Source organism: Cervus elaphus, chromosome 14 (genome assembly GCF_910594005.1).
Source record: "Cervus elaphus chromosome 14, mCerEla1.1, whole genome shotgun sequence".
NCBI lineage: Eukaryota > Metazoa > Chordata > Mammalia > Artiodactyla > Cervidae > Cervus > Cervus elaphus.
Genome location: NC_057828.1, coordinates 13,901,814 through 13,923,376, shown reverse-complemented (window position 1 = coordinate 13,923,376; position 21,563 = coordinate 13,901,814). Strand labels below are relative to the sequence as shown.

General features: G+C 39.4%; 1 long non-coding RNA gene across 1 annotated transcript; it reads left to right on the top strand.

Annotated features, from left to right (window-relative positions):
* Positions 1-1,640: 1,640 nt before the first annotated feature.
* Positions 1,641-20,828, top strand: LOC122707357. Its single transcript, XR_006344815.1, has 2 exons — positions 1,641-1,670; positions 20,717-20,828. It is a non-coding gene; the product is annotated as an uncharacterized LOC122707357 (long non-coding RNA).
* Positions 20,829-21,563: the final 735 nt, after the last annotated feature.

The following is a 21,563-nucleotide window of genomic DNA, read 5'->3' as shown; positions in this document are numbered from 1 at the left end:
AGCCCCAGTCCCCGCCCGCGCCGGTCGGGTGCCTGTGCCCTGTGTCTCGCCGCGACCTTCCCCTCCCCCCTGCCTCCTGCCTCCTGCGGGGCTGGGCGGGTCCGCAGCCTGCGAGCTCTTCTTGGGACTTTCTCCGTCCCTTTGTTCTGCGAACGGCCGGCAGTGTGTTCCGGCTGGTCAACTCTCTCCCCCTTGGTCTCCCACAGTTCAAGTTGGCACCTCACAGAAGCTCCCTCCGATTGTCCTCAGGGCACTCAGGCCCGGACCCTAGCCCAAGCAAGGCCGCCTAAGACTCCCTTCCCGGGACGGGTCTCCGTCCTTAGCTCTTTTGTCTCACTTTTTATCCTTTATATTTTGTCCTACCTCCTTTCGAAGACAATGGTCTGCTTTTCTGGGCGCCTGATGACCTCAGCTAGCGATCAGAAGTTGTTTTGTGAGGTTTGCTCTGCATTCAGTTATTCTTTTGATGAATTTGTAGGAGAGAAAGTGGTCTCCCCGTCCTACTCCTCCGCCATCTTGGCTCCTCCCCTTGACTGTAAATTTTAAGATAGTGGTTTACAAAATAGTGATAAGGTTTTATGTTGTTTGATTAAAAAGACTTCTTTCAAATATTGCTTGGAGAAACATACCGTGTTCATGGATTGGAAGAATCAATATTGTCAAAATGGCTATTCTACCCAAAGCAATCTATAGATTCAATGCAATCCCTATCAAGCTACCAACGGTATTTTTCACAGAACTAGACCAAAGAATTTCACAATTTGTATGGAAATACAAAAAAACCTCGAATAGCCAAAGTAATCTTGAGAAAGAAGAATGGAACTGGAGGAATCAACCTGCCTGACTTCAGACTCTACTACAAAGCCACAGTCATCAAGACAGTGTGGTACTGGCACAAAGACAGAAATATAGACCAATGGAACAGAATAGAAAGCCCAGAGATAAATCCACGAACCTATGGACACCTTATCTTTGACAAAGGAGGCAAGGTTATACAATGGAAAAAAGACAACCTCTTTAACAAGTGGTGCTGGGAAAACTGGTCAACCACTTGCAAAAGAATGAAACTAGAACACTTTCTAACACCATACACAAAAATAAACTCAAAATGGATTAAAGATCTAAATGTCAGACCAGAAACTATAAAACTCCTAGAGGAGAACATAGGCAAAACACTCTCCGACATAAATCACAGCAAGATCCTCTATGACCCACCTCCCAGAATATTGGAAATAAAAGCAAAACTAAACAAATGGGATCTAATGAAACTTAAAAGCTTTTGCACTACAAAGGAAACTATAAATAAGGTGAAAAGACAGCCGTCAGATTGGGAGAAAATAATAGCAAATGAAGAAACAGACAAAGGATTAATCTCAAAAATATACAAGCAACTCCTGCAGCTCAATTCCAGAAAAATAAATGACCCAATCAAAAAATGGGCCAGAGAACTAAACAGACATTTCTCCAAAGAAGACATACAGATGGCTAACACACACATGAAAAGGTGCTCAACATCACTCATTATTAGAGAAATGCAAATCAAAACCACAATGAGGTACCATTACACACCAGTCAGGATGGCTGCTATCCAAAAGTCTACAAGCAATAAATGCTGGAGAGGCTGTGGAGAAAAGGGAACCCTCTTACACTGTTGGTGGGAATGCAAACTAGTACAGCCACTATGGAAAACAGTGTGGAGATTCCTTAAAAAACTGGAAATAGAACTGCCATATGACCCAGCAATCCCACTCCTGGGCATACACACTGAGGAAACCAGATCTGAAAGAGACACGTGCACCCCAATGTTCATCGCAGCACTGTTTATAATAGCCAGGACATGGAAGCAACCTAGATGCCCATCAGCAGATGAATGGATAAGGAAGCTGTGGTACATATACACCATGGAATATTACTCAGCCGTCAAAAAGAATTCATTTGAACCAGTCCTAATGAGATGGATGAAACTGGAGCCCCTTATACAGAGTGAAGTAAGCCAGAAAGATAAAGAACATTACAGCATACTAACACATATATATGGAATTTAGAAAGATGGTAACGATAACCCTATATGCAAAACAGAAAAAGAGACACAGAAATACAGAACAGACTTTTGAACTCTGTGGGAGAAGGTGAGGGTGGGATGTTTCAAAAGAATAGCATGTATACTATCTATGGTGAAACAGATCACCAGCCCAGGTGGGATGCATGAGACAAGTGCTCAGGCCTGGTACACTGGGAAGACCCAGAGGAATCGGGTGGAGAGGGAGGTGGGAGGGGGGATCGGGATGGGGAATAAGAGTAAATCTATGGCTGATTCATATCAATGTATGACAAAACCCACTGAAATGTTGTGAAGTAATTAGCCTCCAACTAATAAAAAAATTAAAAAAATAAAAAATAAAAAAAAAATAATAAAATTAAAAACAAATATTGCTTGTGTTCACTTCATTCTTCTCCGCCTGCACTATAACCTTTTCTAAGACGTTTGTAGTCTATCCCTTAGATCTCTTACTCTCATTGTCATATTTTTACATCATTTTTGTCTCTCTCTCTGTATTTTACTATGATTATGTTCTTCCACTTCATTTTCAGTTTCACGATTTTATTCAGATGAGTCTAGTTGGCTGTTAAACCCACCCATTGAGCCATTCATTTTGTTGTATATTTCAGTTCTATAATTTGCATTTATCTTTTACTTCACATTGGTTTGGCTTTTACTTCTTGACCAAAATTATAATACTGCCTTTTATAATAAATACAACCTGGGACTTCCCAGGTTGTGCTAGTGGTAAAGAACCCTCCTCCCAATGCAGGAGATGTAAGAGACGAGTGGAGTGTTCGATCCCTGGGTGAGGAAGGTCCCCTGGAAGAGGCATGGCGAAGTCCTCCGGTATTCTTGCCTGGAGAATCCCACTGAAAGAGGAGCCTGGCAGGCTATGGTCCATGGGGTTGTACAAAGTGGAACATAACTGAAGGAACTTAGCGTGTGTACCCTTACTCATGGTGAATATACCTATTTAAAGTCAGTATTTGAACAACTTCATTAGTTGGATTCTCTATGGATCTAGTTTTTTTCCCTGTTTTTCCTCTTGTATTTGTCTGATAATTTATCTCGTTTCATATGTACATGCTTATCTTCTTAACTTTTATAAAGAAATGGGGGCATAGAATAGTGTCAGCTTTCCTAAGAGAATTTAATTTTCATTCTGATAAAGCTGGATTACCTTAATCCAGCTATAAAGACAGAAAGGATTCAAAGCTAGGTTGACTTCCTTTATGAATATGTCTGATTTTGGTTAACCTGTAGTTAGAGTACTGCTTGTTGGAGTCCAAACTCAAAGCCTAGGTAGGAAGATTACCAAGACATCAACATATTTTCTGGCAGCCTGTTAACCAGTTTTGTCTCTCCTAGTCTCAGAAGGCCATCAACCGCTCCTTATCTCTTCTCTGATTCTCACTTTTTCAACTGTCTCTTTTGGACAGCTAGTTTGTATCCTAGTTTGTTATTAAAAGGAAGTTTGTTTGAATTGTATATAACTGTCAATACCCCCTCCCCCCAAAACAAATTGGTCTAGCTATATTGTTATGCAAAAGTGTTAGTTGCTTAGTTGTGTCTGGCTCTTTGTGAGCCCATGAACTGTAGCCTGACAGGCTCCTCTGTCCATGGAATTATCCAGGCAAGAATTCTAGAGTGGATTGCCATTCCCTTCTCCAGAGGATCTTCCCGACCCAGGGATTGAACCCAGGTCTCCCACATTGCAGGCAGATTCTTTACCATCTTAGCCACCAGGGGCTGAAATCTTATTGTAATATATATGTATAATTATATATACTTTATATATGTTATCTATTATATATGAGGGCTTCCCAGGTGGTGCTAGTGGTAAAGAATCTGCCTGTCGATGCAGGAGACTTAAAAGATGTGGGTTCGATCCCTGGGTCAGGAAGATCCCCTGGACGAGGGCATGGCAAACCACTCTAGTATTCTTGCCTTAGAGAATCCCATGGAACAGAGGAGGCTGGTGGGCTACAGCCCATGGGGTCACAGAGAGTCAGATAGAACTGGAGGCACTTAGCATTCAGCATAGCATGAGTCAAACACAACTTAGCAACTAAATAACAGCAGATTATAAACACATATTTTATGCTTACAAAATAACTTTGATCGTAGGTTTAATGAAAAGTCTATAAGCTTACTGTTCAATATTTACCTGAGTGTTAGGTTTTGCAAACATTACAATATATTCTTACAGAATAGTTTATTCAAAGTCTCTACTCTTTGTACATATCAGAGTTCTGGATACTTGAAAAGACATTAGAAGAAAAGTAATGCATTATATTAGAAGTTTTATGGTTAATAATGTTTATTATGTGCAAAAATTATAATTTAAGGGAAAAAAGAACAACCTAGTAAAAACTGTTAAAAGCACTGTAAACTGCAAACAGAGTTTTTCCTGTTTTAGAAATTTTGCAATGAAAATTAAATTTTAGGTACAACACATATTGGAAAGAAAGGCAATAAATTCATTTTTTATAGTTTATTAATGTGCAAATAATATTTTGGATATTTGAATTCTCATTATGTTACTGTACTTTTGTAGACAAATATATAATTATTGGCTATCTAAAAAAAACTCAAAAAGTAATTTGTGTACCTCTTCCTTTTGCTTTTGAAATAACATTACACAGGATAAATTTTTGATCCTTCAGTGAAAGTTGCTTAGTTTTGTGCTCATGTGTGATCACTCTTTGTGATCCCATGTAGCTTACCTGCCAGTCTCCTCTGTCCATGGAATTCTCCAGGCCAGAATCCTGGAGTGGGTAGCTATTCCCTTCTCCAGGGAATCTTCCCAACCCAGGAACTGAACCCAGGTCTCCCACGTTGCAGGCAAATTCTTTACTGTCTGAGGCACCAGAGAAGCCCTCGTGATCTTTAGGGATGATTTTTTTCCCTCTAATATATGGTTCAGACTGCCCTCTAAACAATAATATCTTCCAAATTAAGTTCTTTTACTCTGAACATAAACTGAATACAATATATATTCCAATGTATTGGTACAAATATGTCATTCATAGAAACCAAAGTAATGATAGAGCAAAGATAGAACACTACAGTATTATATACTTAGAAAATAAGGCATATTCACAAAGAATATTTATAGCTATTTTTATTGGCGTTATATGTGTTCTTAAATGCATACATTGTAGTATATTATTTCTTCTAGTGATCTAGTGATGCCTTTTAATTACAAACACTAATCAGAGCCCCTAATAATCTTCATATTTCCAGGATGTAATTAGATGTCACAGGGTACAGATACATTCTGTTATTTTACCAGAATCCATCGTAATTTTTTATCTCATTTGGCAACTCTTCTAAGAATGTTTCTATGAAAATATTAACTGTGAAGTAAATATTTATGTGAATTAAAAATAGTTATATTTGATTATCAGTGACTCCTGTTAAGACTAAGTAAACCCAATGTGAGCCAACATATCTTCATTCTAAGAAACATTTGTTTTAATAGACACATGCTATCCTGTGAACTTTGGTATGAAAACCCTAGACCCAAAAGAAAAATGCCATTACAAAAATAAAAATATGGCTTGTTCTGGTGGTACTTTGTTATATATTCATACTCTTGCAAAGAAAATTAAACTCAAAGGTAGGAAGACATATAGAAAGAGATGAGTTCAATCAAGAATAAAATGAAAATTTTGAAATTCTCAAAAGATGTTCTAAGAAACATTATTTACTGGGAAAGTAGGAAGTTTTGTTCAAAAGCAGGAGGTGTGTTCTGATTTTGTTTCATCTCAAACAAGAATTGTATAATTTATGCTTTGATATACTAAAACCATTTAAATTTTCTATTTCTATTAAATTGTATAAATGCAAAATAAGTGCCTTTCTACCTAAGACAGGCATTTAAGCAAAAGGCAAAGGATTCTGAAACTTCTACTTACCATACCAGAAAAAGCCTTAAATTTAGATTTATTCATTAATTCCTTCTTTCCTTTAAGATCAATGTATTAAGCTCCCACACTCTATGCCAAGACTCCCTGGCTGGAAAGGAAGATGCAAAGATATGTGATGAATACAATAAATATCTAACCTAAAGGATTTGATATTTAATTAAAAAAAAGCAGGATATATAACCAAAAAGGAAAGAATAAAAAGCCCTGAATGCAACGCTGGAGATGAGATGTGGTATGGTTTGTTCTCAGGGGTGGGTACTGATGATTAAGAAGAGTTTCCATACACCATGGAATATTACTCAGCCATTAAAAAGAATTCATTTGAATCAGTCCTAATGAGATGGATGAAACTGGAGCCCATTATACAGAGTGAAGTAAGCCAGAAAGATAAAGAACATTACAGCATACTAACACATATATATGGAATTTAGAAAGATGGTAACGATAACCCTATATGCAAAACAGAAAAAGAGACACAGAAATACAGAACAGACTTTTGAACTCTGTGGGAGAAGGTGAGGGTGGGATGTTTCAAAAGAACAGCATGTATACTATCTATGGTGAAACAGATCACCAGCCCAGGTGGGATGCATGAGAAAAGTGCTCAGGCCTGGTGCACTGGGAAGACCCAGAGGAATCGGGTGGAGAGGGAGGTGGGAGAGGGGATCGGGATGGGGAATACATGTAACTCCATGGCTGATTCATGTCAATGTATGACAAAACCCACTGAAATGTTGTGAAGTAATTAGCCTCCAACTAATAAAAAAAAATAATAATAAAAAAAAGAGAAAAAAAAACCAGAAAAAAAAATAAATAAAAGAACTAGATTTTGGAAAAAAAAAAAAAAAGAAGAGTTTCCTCATGGAGAAAATTTGAAAAAAAAATGTGGCTTAAGAGGTTGAGTAGAGCTTACTTAACAAGAAGATGTGCTTACATAACATTACCGAGTCTAGGAAAAGCATGTGGTGAGAAAAGCTGCAGTTTGGAGCTGATCAGAGAATTGCAGAATGTGGGACCACCTTATAACATAAGGTGTATTTTATGGCACCTTAAAAATCATGGCTTATACAGACCATGCACTGATAGAACTTGTTTTTCATTCTGCTGCCAAATATCAGGCAAAAATCCAAATCCTGTGTCACAATTTCATACAACATGGAAGCTGAAAATTGAGGGAGGATTCTAAACTTCTGCGTTTTATGGGTAAATTGGCCATTTAGAAGATCACATTGGAAGCTGTTAAAAGACAGACGGAGTTTGATGGAAAATCCTAGAAATAGATTTCAGCCAAGACAGTGTTACTGTTACTACAGTAACTACAAGTTAGTGTTCCTACAACCGCAGTGATTCCTAATACCTACATTTAGTGTGCTCTATAGGCACAGTGTCAATCAGTTTATATATTATCTCATTATCATGTGAAGGGCAAACTTATGAAGACAGAATTTACATCTCTAGTTTTAGTCCAGATTCTTGGCAAAGCACCGCCAAGAGGGGAACAAATGTGCAAGGGTTTTTTTTTTTTTTTTTTCCTGCCAAGAAAAATGATGCCCATGGTGGAGAAATGGGAAGAGAGCCAGAGAAAGAGGGGAAAGTCTTCAGACCGTGATGTAGGACTAACTTAGAGTCAAGAGCAAAGGGTCTGAAGCGTGGGTGGGAGTGATTTACACGGCTATGGATTCTAAAACAGTTATGCCAAGACTGTCAGCCAATGTTTGCATTTTGCAGTTAGGTATCTATATATTTGTAGTTAATTGGAAGTGTAGCATCAGAATTTGGAGTCTTGTCTTTTTTTGCATGTGGATGTCCAGTTGTTTTAGCACAATTTATTGACCAAACTACCTTTGCTCCACTCTGTTGCCCTTGGTCCTTTGTTAATGATCAGCTGACTTTATTTTTTAAACTTTTTTTTTTTTGTATTGGGGTATCACTTATGCAGATGACACCATTTAATGGCAGAAAGCAAAGAGGAGCTAAAGAGCTTCTTGATGGAGGCGAAAGAGGAGAGTGAAAAAGCTGGCTTAAAACTAAGCGTTTAAAAAATTAAAGTCTCATGGCATCTGATCCCATTACTTCATGGCAAATAGATAAGGAAACAGTGACAGACTTTATTTTCTTGGGCTCCAAAATCACTGAGGATGGTGACTGTAACCTTGAAATTAAAAGACACGTGCTCCTTGGAAGAAAAAGTATGACCAACCTAGACAGGGTGTTAAAAAGCAGACATCACTTTGCCAACAAAGATCTGTCTAGTCAAAACTAGGGTTTTTCCAGTAGTCATGTACGGATGTGAGAGTTGGACCATGAAGAAGGCTGAGTGCTGAAGAATTGATGCTTTAGAACTGTGGCATTGGAGTACTCTTGAGAGTCCCTTGGACTGCAAGGAGATCCAACCAGTCCATCCTAAAGGAAATCAACCCTGAATATTCATTGGAGGGATTGATGCTGAAGCTGAAACTCCAATAATTTGGCCACCAGATGCAAAGAGCTGACTCATTTGAAAAGACCCTGGTTCTGGGAAAGATTGAAGGCAGGAGGAGAAGAGGATGATAGAGGATGAGATGGTTGGATGGCATCACAGACTCAATGGGCATGAATTTGAGTAAACGCCAGGAGTTGGTGATGGACCGGGAGGCCTGGCGTGCTGCAGTTCACGGGGTCTCAAGGGGTCAGACATGACTGAGTGAGTGAACTGAACTGAAATTTTTCTCTGCCAAACTTTCCTCCCATCCAGGCTGCCACAGAACATTGAGCAGAGTTCCATGTGCTATACAGTAGGTCCTTGCTTGTTGCCCATTTTAAATATGGCAGTGTGCATTATGTCCATCTCAAAACTCCCTAACTTTCCTGCCCACCCACCACCAGAAACTGTAAGTTCATTCTCTAAGTCTGTCAGTCTCTTTCTGTTTTGTAGGTAAGTTTAATTGTATCGTTTGAGTATTATACTGAGTTATATTCCATTGAACTACATGTCAGTTCTTTCATCAGTCCTTTCACCACACTGCCTTGATGATGGTAGCTTCAAGATGGGTAGCATCAGTCCTCTAACTGTGTTCTCTTTCAATATTATGTTGGCTATCTTTGGCCTTTTGCCTCTACATATAGCCTTTAAAATTAGTTTACTGATAGCCACACTGTTACTTGCTTGAATTTTGTTTGGAATTGCATTAAATCTGTAGATCAAATTGTGAATAACTGATATATCTTGATGATATTAGTTCTTCTTATTCATAAACATGGAATAAAGAGTACTCCTAAAGAGGTGTGACAGATTCCAGAGTCCACAGGATGTGGAGTTGGTTGAATCTAGTAAGTGATTTGATTGGCTGAGGGACATTTTATTATCAATGTATTGATAGCCTGGGATTCTTGCTTAACTTGAATTGGGTAACTGTGGCAGAGATAGCTAATTCAGAAAAAGAAACGGGTTTGAGGCATGGATCTTGAGAACATTTTTGGCCATGCTGATTTCCAAGGGCAGTATGGCGGCTGACTGAACGTTTGAAGGACACGGCTGTATGGATGAGTCGAAATTTTGGGTGAGTGGCCTGTCCAGAAATTTAAAATATGTATTATTTGAACATAGTTTATCGGTCCGTCTGAAATCAGTGATGTACAAATGCAAAATGGCTTTATTTTTATCTAATTATTGCCTTTGACAAAGAAAAGACATAGCCCCTCAGGTGTCAGCTGAGAGGTGACCCTGAAGTAGCAGCTAGGACACAGTGCGCCACAGAACAAAATCATTTCACTGAACACCAGTATCAGACAAGGCCACTCTGTGACTGGTGAGTGAGGCCCAAACAGGACTCCTCATGTGGTCGTGAGCACAGATAAAATGCAACACCGCCACCCAGGCCACGTGAAAGAGGAAACATTGCCTTCTGCAGGCTAACATGAATGCCCACTTTCGTGCTGTCAATTCCAGCCTTTGCTGTGCTCTGTAGGGTCTGCCTCCTAGTTAAAAGCATTTGATACCGATCCCAGAACAGTTCACTCTGAATGCCATCATCCAATTTAGGGCAAAACCGTGCTGTTCCTGTCAGATGATGTGTGTGCTGGTGGTACACACTGCGGCCTCGTGTTCTTTGGCATCTTTGCTAAAAAGTCCTGTTGTGAAGGGTTTCAAACATACACTTCAGTTACAGTAGCCTTCCCCTGGAGCCAGAGAGAACTTCTTAGCAAGCCAAAATGCAGGAATGTCTGTGCTTCCCTGGTGCTCGACGTGTCTGTTATAACATCATATTTCCTCTGTTGTTTATACTTTCTCCACTCAGATGGGCTGACAAGATTAGCTGAGCTGTTCTGTGAGAAGTAGGTATGAGATGTCAACCTTCCTTTCTTGCTGTCGTCCCTGATAACTGTTTTTGGACGTCCACATTTCTGAGGATGGAGCTCCCTTCTTTGATATTAATAGTGATGATAGAAAAAATGTGCGTTTTCATCACATGGGGAAAGGAAGGGGATAAATACAATAGCACATCATGCCTTAACCCTTCTATCCAGTAGCTATTAGCCATATGTGGCCATTTACATTTTAATTAATTAAAATAGGTAAAATTTAAAATTCAGTTTCTTAATCTTTACCAGCTACATTTTAAAGGCTCAAAAGCCATGAGTGGCTTGGTTGCTACTATCCTGGATGGCTCACATGCAGAACATTTCCATCAACACAGAATTCTACTGGACAGACTGCCGTAGAGAAGGAGACACGTTCTGATTGAATGGAATAGAATAGCAGAGCGATTTCATTGGTGTATTCAGTTTCTTATTGCTTTGTAATGGTTTCCCTGGTGGCTCAGTGGTAAAGAATCCACCTGCACATGCAAGAGGTGTGGTTTGATCCCTAGGTCAGGAAGATCCCCTGGAGAAGGAAATGGCTACACACTTCTGTATTCTTTCCTGGGAAAGCCGTGGACACAGGAGCCTGATTGGCTACAATTCATGGGGTCAACAAAGAGTTCAGACATGACTTAGCAACTAAACAACAGTAACATTTCTGCAGTGTAGGAGCTTGGATAAACACATTATATTAACCTCTGGTTTCCAGGAACCAGGAGTATGGGCCTGGCTTAGCTGGAACCTCTCCTCAGGTCTCAGACAACAATCAAGACATTGAACAAGCTGTGTTCTCATCTAGGGTTTGGGGTCCTATACCTGGCAAGTTTAGGTGGTTGGAAAACTTCAATTTCTTGCTGTTATGTGACTGAGGCTCTCTGTTTCTTCCCAGCTTCCAGTCAAGGACTCCTCCTAGAGGCACCTGTAGTTACGTGCACTGTGCTTCATAGACAGTCTACAGCATAGCTGTTCTGTTCTTTAGGGAAGTTCTTGTTGTTGGTCAGTTGCTTAGTCGTGTCTGACTCTTTGCAACCCCATGGACTGCAGCACATGAGGCTTCCCTGTCCTTCACCATCTCCTGGAGCTTGCTCAAACTCATGTCCACTGAGTCGGTGAGGCCATCCAACCATCTCATCCTCTGTCATCCCCTTCTCCTCCTGCCTTCACTCTTTCCCAGCATCAGAGTTTTTTCTAATGAGTTGGCTCTTCACATCAGGTGGCCAAAGTATTAGAGATTCAGCTTCAGCATCACTCCTTTCAATGAATATTCAGGACTGATTTCCTTTAGGATTGACTGGTTTCATCTCCTTTCAGTAGGAGTAGCTTATCTGACTTTCTCTCTGTGAGGAGCCTTCAAGGACTCATCTGATTAGGCCAGACCCACCCAGAATAATCTCCTTTTTCTCATATAAAACATAATTATGTGAATTATATCTCATAGGTTCCACCCAAACTCACCATGATTATACAGGGTGTTTATTCTAGGAGAAAGGTCCTGCCTGCCACAATTAACCTCTTTGTTCTCAAATGGGTGTTTTGGCCCCAAAGCATTGCAACTTCTTCTTCAATGTAAGACAGTTGACACAAACTTTGATTTAGATTTAGAACTAGTTTATCAGATTTACAGTTAAAATATCTCTTCCACATTTCTGAAAGCATGAACATGGTTGATATTGAGCAGAGAGATTGGTTAACACTGTAAGATCAAGGGGAGAGAAAAATTAATCCTGGGGGTCAGCAAATGTTTAAGGGGTGGATGGAGGTCATGGAATGAGGCAAGAATAGCCAAAGAATCCAAAGAAAAGTAGAGACGGTGTTCCTCTCTTAGGTCAGGAAAGCTATAAGAATAATAAGTGGTAAGATAAAACATGCAAAACATTTCACAACACAGTCACACACAGCTGAAAGTTTGCATTTTAGGGAGACTGATTGCATTCATCACTGAGTTTAGTAGTGGCAAGTGGAACAGAATCCTGGTGGCAAGATACTTTAGACAAGAGTATGGGGGAATCATATACCATGTCTGTTTGAATGAGGATGTTATAGGAGACATAGTAAATGAGGTCAACATATCTTAATTTTGCATTGTGTTGTTTCTGCTTATTTATTTCTAACATAGAAAGATGAGGTTGTATACTTACAGGCATTAGGGGGGAAATAAAAACAGGGAAACAAACAAAAAGTTTAAAATTCTATGATACACAAAGGATATTTGATAGACTAGGAATCTGTAAGAGAAGAAAAAAGATAGTTCTTGGGAAGAATACTTTCCCTCATTTTTTTTAGGTTCTTTGCCTGCCCTAATACGTAAATTGACATAGGAGAGATAAAGAGAAGAAAAACAAGTCTAATTGTGTGTAAATGGGAGCTCGTAAAATAGGTGACTCAAAGAAATGACCAAAGAAGGCAGCTTTCATGCCTTTAGATAATAAAATAATAAAGTTGTCAAGAATTGACAAAGACATATGGACTGGGAGTAGTAAATTAGTGAAGAAGTAACCTGGTTTGTTTATACAGCTTTCATGGCCCCAAATGCCCGGTTTCTTGTGATAAGGATGCCTTCTACTCTCCAGGTGCAAGGAAGGTACCCTTCACATGGACAATTTATTTCCTGCTTTCAGAGGCACAAAGGAGAGTCAGAAGATCCTTTTTGCACTGGCTATTTCTTAAGTAACTTTAATTCAAAATTACTAATATGCCAAAGGGATATGTTTGGGGATGACATATTTTGTTTTCTCTCAGTAGAATGAAGGATAAATGTATAAGCAAAACTAATCCAGGGATGCTTCAGAAGGCAAACTTGGGTATAGAAATACAAATAGATACATTGTATATTAGATGTTTTTAATTTTCTAAATGGAACAGATACAAAGAATAATGTTGTTTGTTGGGAGTAAGAGTTATGGTCATTGAGTAGGAAATCATTAACCTGATAAGGATTGGAAAATATATTGAAGTCATGAAATGATCATAGCCGAAAAGAAAGGAATGCCATGTGAGACTGAGGCACGGTTGAAGTCGGGGGTTAATATATTTTATTGGAATCAGTTTTCATAATTCTGTGACTTTCCACAGCAAACGTTTATCACAGTGTATATGTTAAATCATGAGTCCAATTGTAGCATTGAGAGAGGATTTGCACTTTCCTCCTTTACAAAGGATTAAAGAGAGTTGGATTGTGGTGAAAGGTAGGTGATTTGAAACAGGAAGAACAACGCAGAGGAAAAAGAAAGGCAAGACCAGGACAGGTAGATGGAGAGAAAATATCAAGTTAGAAAGACTGTGTTTAGAAAGAGTTAGAAAGATTGGGCAAAAGTTGGATGGGAAGATGTCAAAGATAAAGATACTATTTAATGTTGTTAAAGCAGTTATTATTTTATATAAATAGTTTTGTTTATTGCCCGTGTAATCCTTAACAAGTTTTTTTTTATTTTAATTAAGTAACAGTTTAGCTTTTTCCCAATATGCCTGCAAAACCTGAAGAATTACTAGAATTCATTAGCATTTTCCCAAAAGAACTGAGATAATGTGCAGTTATCTATTTCAGTGTGGCCTTAAATGTGCAGAAGCAATGAGACAAAGCATGCAAAGATAATAGTGTTCCTTTGCCAAATAAATAGTAAAGAATGTGAAAAAATGGCAGTTCTTGACACCACAAAGTGTCGTTTGGGGAGGAGGCACTCAGGTCTACGCTGTCGGTTTCTTTACCGGTTGTCGGTTGGAACCACTTTGTGAAAGGTGAAGGCTGACAGCTTGGGTAAATCACTGTGCTTCTCAAATCACTAAATGCTGTCTTCTTTTTTGAAGGAGAGTGAAATATACCATACCAAAATATGCCACCTTGAAGTATTGATCACTTTGAATTAAAGGCACTTAAGTAACAACAAGTACATGAAGACACCCTGATCCTTCTTTGTCCCCATGAAGGCAGGAAATCAATCTCCCACATGAAGCTACCCTGCCTGCCCCAGGAGAATGAATGACATCCTCCTTGTGGACGCGGACGGAGATAGGAAACTCAGGGCCAAGGAGGCTGAATGGACACATCTTGTTACTTCTTCACTAACCTCTCATCCCACATCCAAACCCTTTTTTTGTCCTCTTTTTTACTTTTTTACATCTTTGGCTGCACTGGGTCTTCGGGGCTGTGGATGTGCTTCCTGCAGTTGGATTGAGCAGGGGCTGCCCTCTAGTTGCGATGCGCGGGCTTCTATCTGGGTGGCTTCTCTTGTTGCACAGAAAGCTCTAGAGTGCAGGGTCGGTCGTTCTGGTGTGTGGGGCCTTGTTGCCCACAGCATCTGGGATCTCCTGGACTATGGGCGGAACCTGTCTCCCCTGCATTGGCAGGTGGATTCTTAACCAGTGGATCACTGGGGACGTCCCATTTTGTCATTTCTTTACAGATGTATTCTTTACATGTCGAGGAGGTATAAACGGAGAAGGAAATGGCCACCCACTCCAGTATTCTTGCCTGGAGAATCCCCACCAACAGAAGATCCTGGCGGACTACAGTCCATGGGGTCACAAAGAGTTGGACACGACTGAAGTGATTTAGCAAGAGGAATAACATCTGCCTGCTTTGGTCACTCCTTTGAGTTTCATACTTTATGAGCTCCTAGTCATGAAAAATTAAATATTTTTTCCTGTTAATCTGTTTTATGTCAATTTAGTTATTAGGCCCAAAAACCTAGAAGGGAAGGGAACCTCGGCATTCTATACAGTTACTGTCTCTCAAATTTTATAAATTTTTATTCTATTTTGGATGATTATTACTATTTTAATGAAAGCTCATAAAAATAGTTTATTTATAAATTACACATTACAGTTGAAAAAAGCTGTTAAAAATAAATTCTGAACCTAAATGGATGGTATCACATTGAGAAAGCCTATTAATTCATTGTCTTAAGAGACACTTTTATGGAAATTTCTAATGAAAAGCAAAACAACTACATTTCATCTTGACTATGGAGCCTCATAAATGATAGTTACTTTGTATTTCAGTGAACAGGTGTCAGAGGACAACACCAACAAAGAAATTAAATGTAAGAAAACAAAAATAATCTGCTGTCTAGAATAGTGTAAGAGTCTATTTCTTATATGAAAAGGAAGACATTCTTATTCAAAAGCACATTAGTTTAATTACACGTGTATGTCTTTAAGCTTTATGTCACCAATTTTAGAATATAAGATAATTTTTCAATGTCTCCTATTTTATAAACACATAATAATTATTCAAAGTGAAATCCAAATGACAGATTTCAGTTCATTCAGTGGAATGTATGGTGTTGTATTTTAGGATATGCAAAAATACAAGTATACACACACACATATATGTGTATATATTTACACATATATATGGGGCTTCCCTGGTTGCTCAGATGGTAAAGAATCTGCCTGCAATGCAGGAGACCTGGATTCAATCCCTGGGTTGGGATGATCCCCTGGAAAAGGGAATGGCTACTCACTCCAGTATTCTTGCCTAGAGAGCTCTATGGACAGAGGAGCCTGGCGGGCTATAGTCCATGGGATCGCAGAGTCAGATACAACTGAGCAACTAAAACACACACACATATACACACACGCATATGTGTGTGTATATGTGTGTGTATATATGTATGTATGAATGTATATATGTATATGTATATTCCTTCTTTCCTGCATTTATTTGGTGACAGCAGAAAAAATCTCAAGTTTGGAATTAACACAGTAAAAACTGAAATATATCTGACTCCAGATTCCATTTTGTAATACAGTTGTTGCTAAAGGACTTTTGCTTTAAAAAATGCTAGTGTGTTTTAATTTAGTTTCTTGAATGGCTTTTTAATATTGTGGTTTGTAATAAGAAGTGCGTACCTGCTTCTTGTCTGTTTCTGGCACCTGTGTTATGTTACTGTCACTGTTACTGTCTCCATTGTGACAGAATTTATTTTGGGGGGCTCCCAAATCACTGCAGATGGTGACTGCAGCCATGAAATTAAAAGACGCTTCCTCCTTGGAAGAAAATCTGTGACCAAGCTAGACAACATATTAAAAAGTAGAGACAGTATTTTGCCAACAAATGTCCATCTAGCCAAAGCTACAGTCTTTCTGATAGTCATGTATGGATGTAAGAGTTGGACTATAAAGAAAGCTGAGTGCCAAAGAATTGATGCTTTTGAACTGTGGTGTTGGAGAAGAGTCTTGAGACTCCCTTGGACTGCAAGGAGATCCAACCAGTCAATCCTAAAGGAAATCAGTCCTGAATATTCATTGGAAGGACTGATGCTGAAGCTGAAACTCCAATACTTTGGCCACCTGACGTGAAGAACTGACTCCTTGGAAAAGACCCGGATGCTGGGAAAGATTGAAGGCAGGAGGAGAAGGGGATGACAGAGGATGAGATGGTTGGATGTCATCACCAACTCAATGGACATGAGTTTGAGCAAGCTCCAGGAGTTGGTGATGGACAGGGAAGCCTGGTGTGCTCCAGTCCATGGGGTCGCAAAGAGCCAGACATTACTGAGCGACTGAACTGAACTGAACTGAACTGATGTTATGTTAATGAGGTAACTTTTGGATCCCACCTAAAGATGGAGGCTGTTTGCCAGCAGAACCAACTAGGTAATTAATTAATTAATTAATTAGCTTTCAATCATACCCTCTATATTCTGAGATGGGGAGGGCAGCAGGAGGTTGAATCAATTACCAATGGCCAATGTATTCATCAGTCGTATCTATGTAATGAAATCTGCATAAAAACTCAAAAGGACAGGGTTTGGAGAGCTTCCTGGTTGATCATGTGGAGATGTTGGAAGAGTGGCATGCCTGTATGTCATGGATGTTCTTCACTTTCCATACTTAATTCCCTGTGCATTTTTTTCCATCAACTCTTCCTGAGTTATATACTTTTGTAATAAATGGGTATTTAGTAAGTGATATATTTCTCTGAGTTGCCAGTTACAAATTGTTGTCGTTCAGTTGCCAAGTTATGTCTGACTCTTTGTGATCCCGTGGACTGCAGTATACCAGGCTTCCGTGTCCTTCACTGTCTCCCAGAGTTTGCTCAAGTTCATGTCCATTGAGTCAGTGATGTCATCCAACCATCTCATCCTCTGTCGCCCTCTACTCTTCCTGCCTTCAATCTTCCCAACATCACGGTCTTTTCCGGCGAGTCGGCTCTTCGCATCAGGTGGCCAAAGTATTGGAGCTTCAGTTTCAGCATCAGGATTGTCATAGCTTTTCTTCCAAGGAGCAAGTGTGTTTTAATTTACTGGCTGCAATCACCATCTGCAGTGATTTTAGAGCCCAATAGTATAAAATCTGCCAATTTCCCCTTTATCCCCATCTATTTGCCACAAAGTGATGGGACTGGATGCCGTGATCTTAGTTTTTTGAATGTTGAATTTTAAGCCCACTTTTTCACTCTCCTCTATCCAAATTAATGAAACCCAAAGAGGAGACTGTAGGAACCTCTAATAAATAGCCTGATCGGTCAGAAGTACAGGCAACAGCTCAGGCTTGTTACCAGCATCTGGAATGTGAGAAGGGCAGTTCTGAAGGAATGAATCTGTAACCTGTGGAATCTGATACTATTACCACATAGAGTCAGAACTGAGTCAGGGTTCCAAGTCTCGTCTGTTGGTGTCAGGGGGACTATTCCCTCACATTGGAAATTGGGTTCAGTAACCTGATTTAACACTTCATTATGAAGTGAATAAACTAAAAAGAAATTAATGTCTGCAAAATATAAAAAAACAAACTATAAAGGTTTAAATATTTAGTTAAAAAATATATTTGCCTTATCCTAAATCTCTAGTTCAACTCAAGACATTTATTTTTATCCATTTTTGTTTTGTTGGTCTTGTACTACCATAAAAGGAAATATCAAGCTTATCCTCCTCATATTACAATTTTTAGACAGATTCTTCTGAGTCTCCTCTGAAAAATGAAAATTTTTCTCACATCTCAACTCCCTTCATCTCTGTACCAAATAATTCATGCAAATCCTTTTACTACTTGTCATTAAGACTTTAAATATGATACCCAAATCTGCATTTCTTGATAAATCAATTTCTAAAAATCTTAGCTACGCTAGATAAGGAAAACAGTACCTCTCAATTGCTTCTTTACTGTTATTGCTTCCAATTTCCTAATTCTGTCATTTGTCTGTTATTATTATATAACTTTCAGGTATACAGTATCATGGATCAACATCTCTGAACATTGCAGAGTTACCACCTCCACGTGCCTTGTTAACACACATCACCATTACACTGACTCCTTCGTCGAATTTTGTCTCACGTGAACACCATCCCCTCTGGTCTATCTTTGTTTTTACTTTGTCCATTTTGTTCATTTGTTTGTTTAAATTAGCACATTGTTTAGTTTTTATCCATTTGACTCATTTCACTTACCTCACAATTCTGCCCATGTTGGATAATTTCATTGATTTTTTTTTTTGGTCTACTTCATTTATTTCTGCTCTAATATTACATTTATTTCCTTCTGTTCATTTTGGACTTTGTTCTTTTTCTAGTTTCTTTAGATGTAAGGTTAGATTGTGTGTTTGAGCTTTTTCTTGTGTCTTGAGGTAAGCCAGGTGTTTGGGGGCTTGACTTTCCTCTTTGGGGTCTAAGGGCTGTGGTGCATGAACAGGGAGCCCAAATCACTTGCTCCTCAGGAAAAAATAACTGTACCTTTGTGATCCTTCCCAATTATGGGTCACCAGCATTGGGGTGTGGGTTTGTCTTTATAAGATTATATCTGTGTCTCCTACTCATCTTGAAGCTGTTCTTTTGTCCCTTTTTTGGTGGAGACTGTCCCTCTATTTTTCATAATTTCAGAAGAAATTATTCTATATCTAGTTGTAGATTTGTTGTGCCCATGGGAAGAGTTGAGTTCAGAATCTTCCTCCATCATCTTGTACCCTTGGGCTGTATCCTTACTCCTAAATGCATAAAGTTTAGATTTTGAAAATATGTCTTTTGTACTATAGCCCATGCTTCTGTGATATCTATTGGTTGAACAAAAATGTAAAGTCTGTTGATAATTCATAATATTACTGACAGTAGATCCAGATTGAGTTGACGTATTCAGAAAATGAGTTATCATATCACAAGCATGTGTTTCAATGGAAAAAGAAATCTCATACAGGATGAAATGATCTTTGCACATAGGGCACTTTTATCTGTCAGTGTAACAAAAGAGATTCAGTCATCACACTGTATTTGACACCAGACTCTGACATCAGTCAATCTGATCTACCCTTTAATACAACAGAAATGAAATAAAATAGCTGCTGAACAAATATTTGTAAGCTAACATTAAACATTTTAGAAGGAAAGTGTCACAATGATATGAGAGCCTTGAAGGTGTAGTGGTTTGTGATTCAAGGCAAGAGTGTTAAAAAAACAAAGTGACCTTTACATTTATTCTGCATTGCAGCACAGTGAGTTACTGAGGGGAGAGGGAGGCAGTCCCATTCTGTCAGAGGGAGGCTCTGTATCAAGCTTAACTTTCTATAGGAGCAGAAATTTCTTTTCACTTTCTAAAATGGAATTCCGGTGTTCCATGAGCTTCAGATTTTCATCTTAGGCAACTGGTTTTCTCAGACAATTATTGTAAGTAGTTATCATTCAAACTCAGTAGCGATTGGCCTACTGTTTTGCTGTTAAAGTTGTTCTCAGGCTATAAAGCAGCAGAGTGGGATGTGATCTGAGGGCTGTTGTCCCTCCTCTCCCCAGCGTTCTCATGCTGAAATCCTCACACACACACAGTGGGATGGTGTTAGGAGGGGGAGGCTTTGGGAAGTAGTGGGTGATAGGGGTGGAACCCTCACAAGTGGAATGAGTGCCCTTATGCAGTAAATCCCACGGGGCTCCCACACCCCTCTCACCCTGAGGACACAGTGAGAAGCTGGCTGTCTGCCCTCCAGCAGAGGGCTCTCACCAGGACCCCACCATGCCGGCACCCTTATCTTGGACTTCCATCTTCCAGAATTGAGATGAGTAAATTTCTATTGTTTCTAAACTATGCAGTCTGTAGTATTTCATTATAGCAGTTTAAACAGACTGACAGAGTGAAGGTCTTTCCTTAGAAAGTGTACTCCCATGTGTCTAAAAGAGCTGGTTCTGAGAGAACTCTCCACAGAAGCAGTCCAGTGTCCTTTTCTTGCTTCCCCGGTTTGAATGTGTCCCCTCACAGCCTGTTCTTCTGTGATTCATGATGTGTCACGTTGTGGACGATATCCCAGGATCTGGTATGCTGTGCAGTGGAGATACACAGCAAACCTCTGGTGTGGGAGTCTGCAGCTGGACTGCTGGCTGGGAATTCTGGCTACACTACTTAACCGAGTTTCTTTTTCTTTTTTTTTTCAATTGGAGGAAAATTGCTTTACAATGTTGTATTGGTTTCTGCCATAGAGGTATAGCCACTATGGAGAACAATATGGAGATTCCTTTAAAAACTAGGAATAAAACTACCATATGACCCAGCAATCCCACAACTGGGCATTTACCCTGAGGAAGCCATAATTGTAAAAGTCACATGTATCCCAATGTTCATCGCAGCACTAGTTGCAATAGCTAGGACATGGAAGCAACCTAGATGTCTATCAACAGATGAATGGATAAAGATGTGGTACCTATATGCAATGGAATATTACTCAGCTGAGTTTCTTAACTTTGCCAAGCTTCAAGTCCCTCATCTGTAATTGAGAATGATAATAAACCTACTTCCTAGGACTGGCCTAATGATTAAATATGTTAATAGCTATAATGCAGATGTGGATGGTGACTGCAGCCTTGAAATTAAAAGACACTTGCTCCTTGGAAGAAAAGTTATGACCAACCTAGACAGCATATTAAAAAGCAGAGACATTACTTTGCCAACAAAGGTCCATCTAGTCAAAGCTATGGTTTTTCCAGTGGTCATGTATGGATGTGAGAGTTGGACTCTAAAGAAAGCTGAGCTCTGAAGAATTGATGCTTTTGAACTGTGGTGTTGGAGAAGACTCTTCAGAGTCCCTTTGACTGCAAGGAGATCCAACCAGTCCACCCTAAAGGAAATCAGTCCTGAATATTCATTGGAAGGACTGATGCTGAAACTGAAACTCCAATACTTTGACCACCTGATGCGAAGAACTGACTCCTTGTAAGAGACCCTGATGCTGGGAAAGATTGAAGGCAGGAGGAGAAGGGGGTGACAGAGGATGAGATGGTTGGAGGGCATCACCGACTCGATGGACATGAGTTTGAGTAAACTCCGGGAGT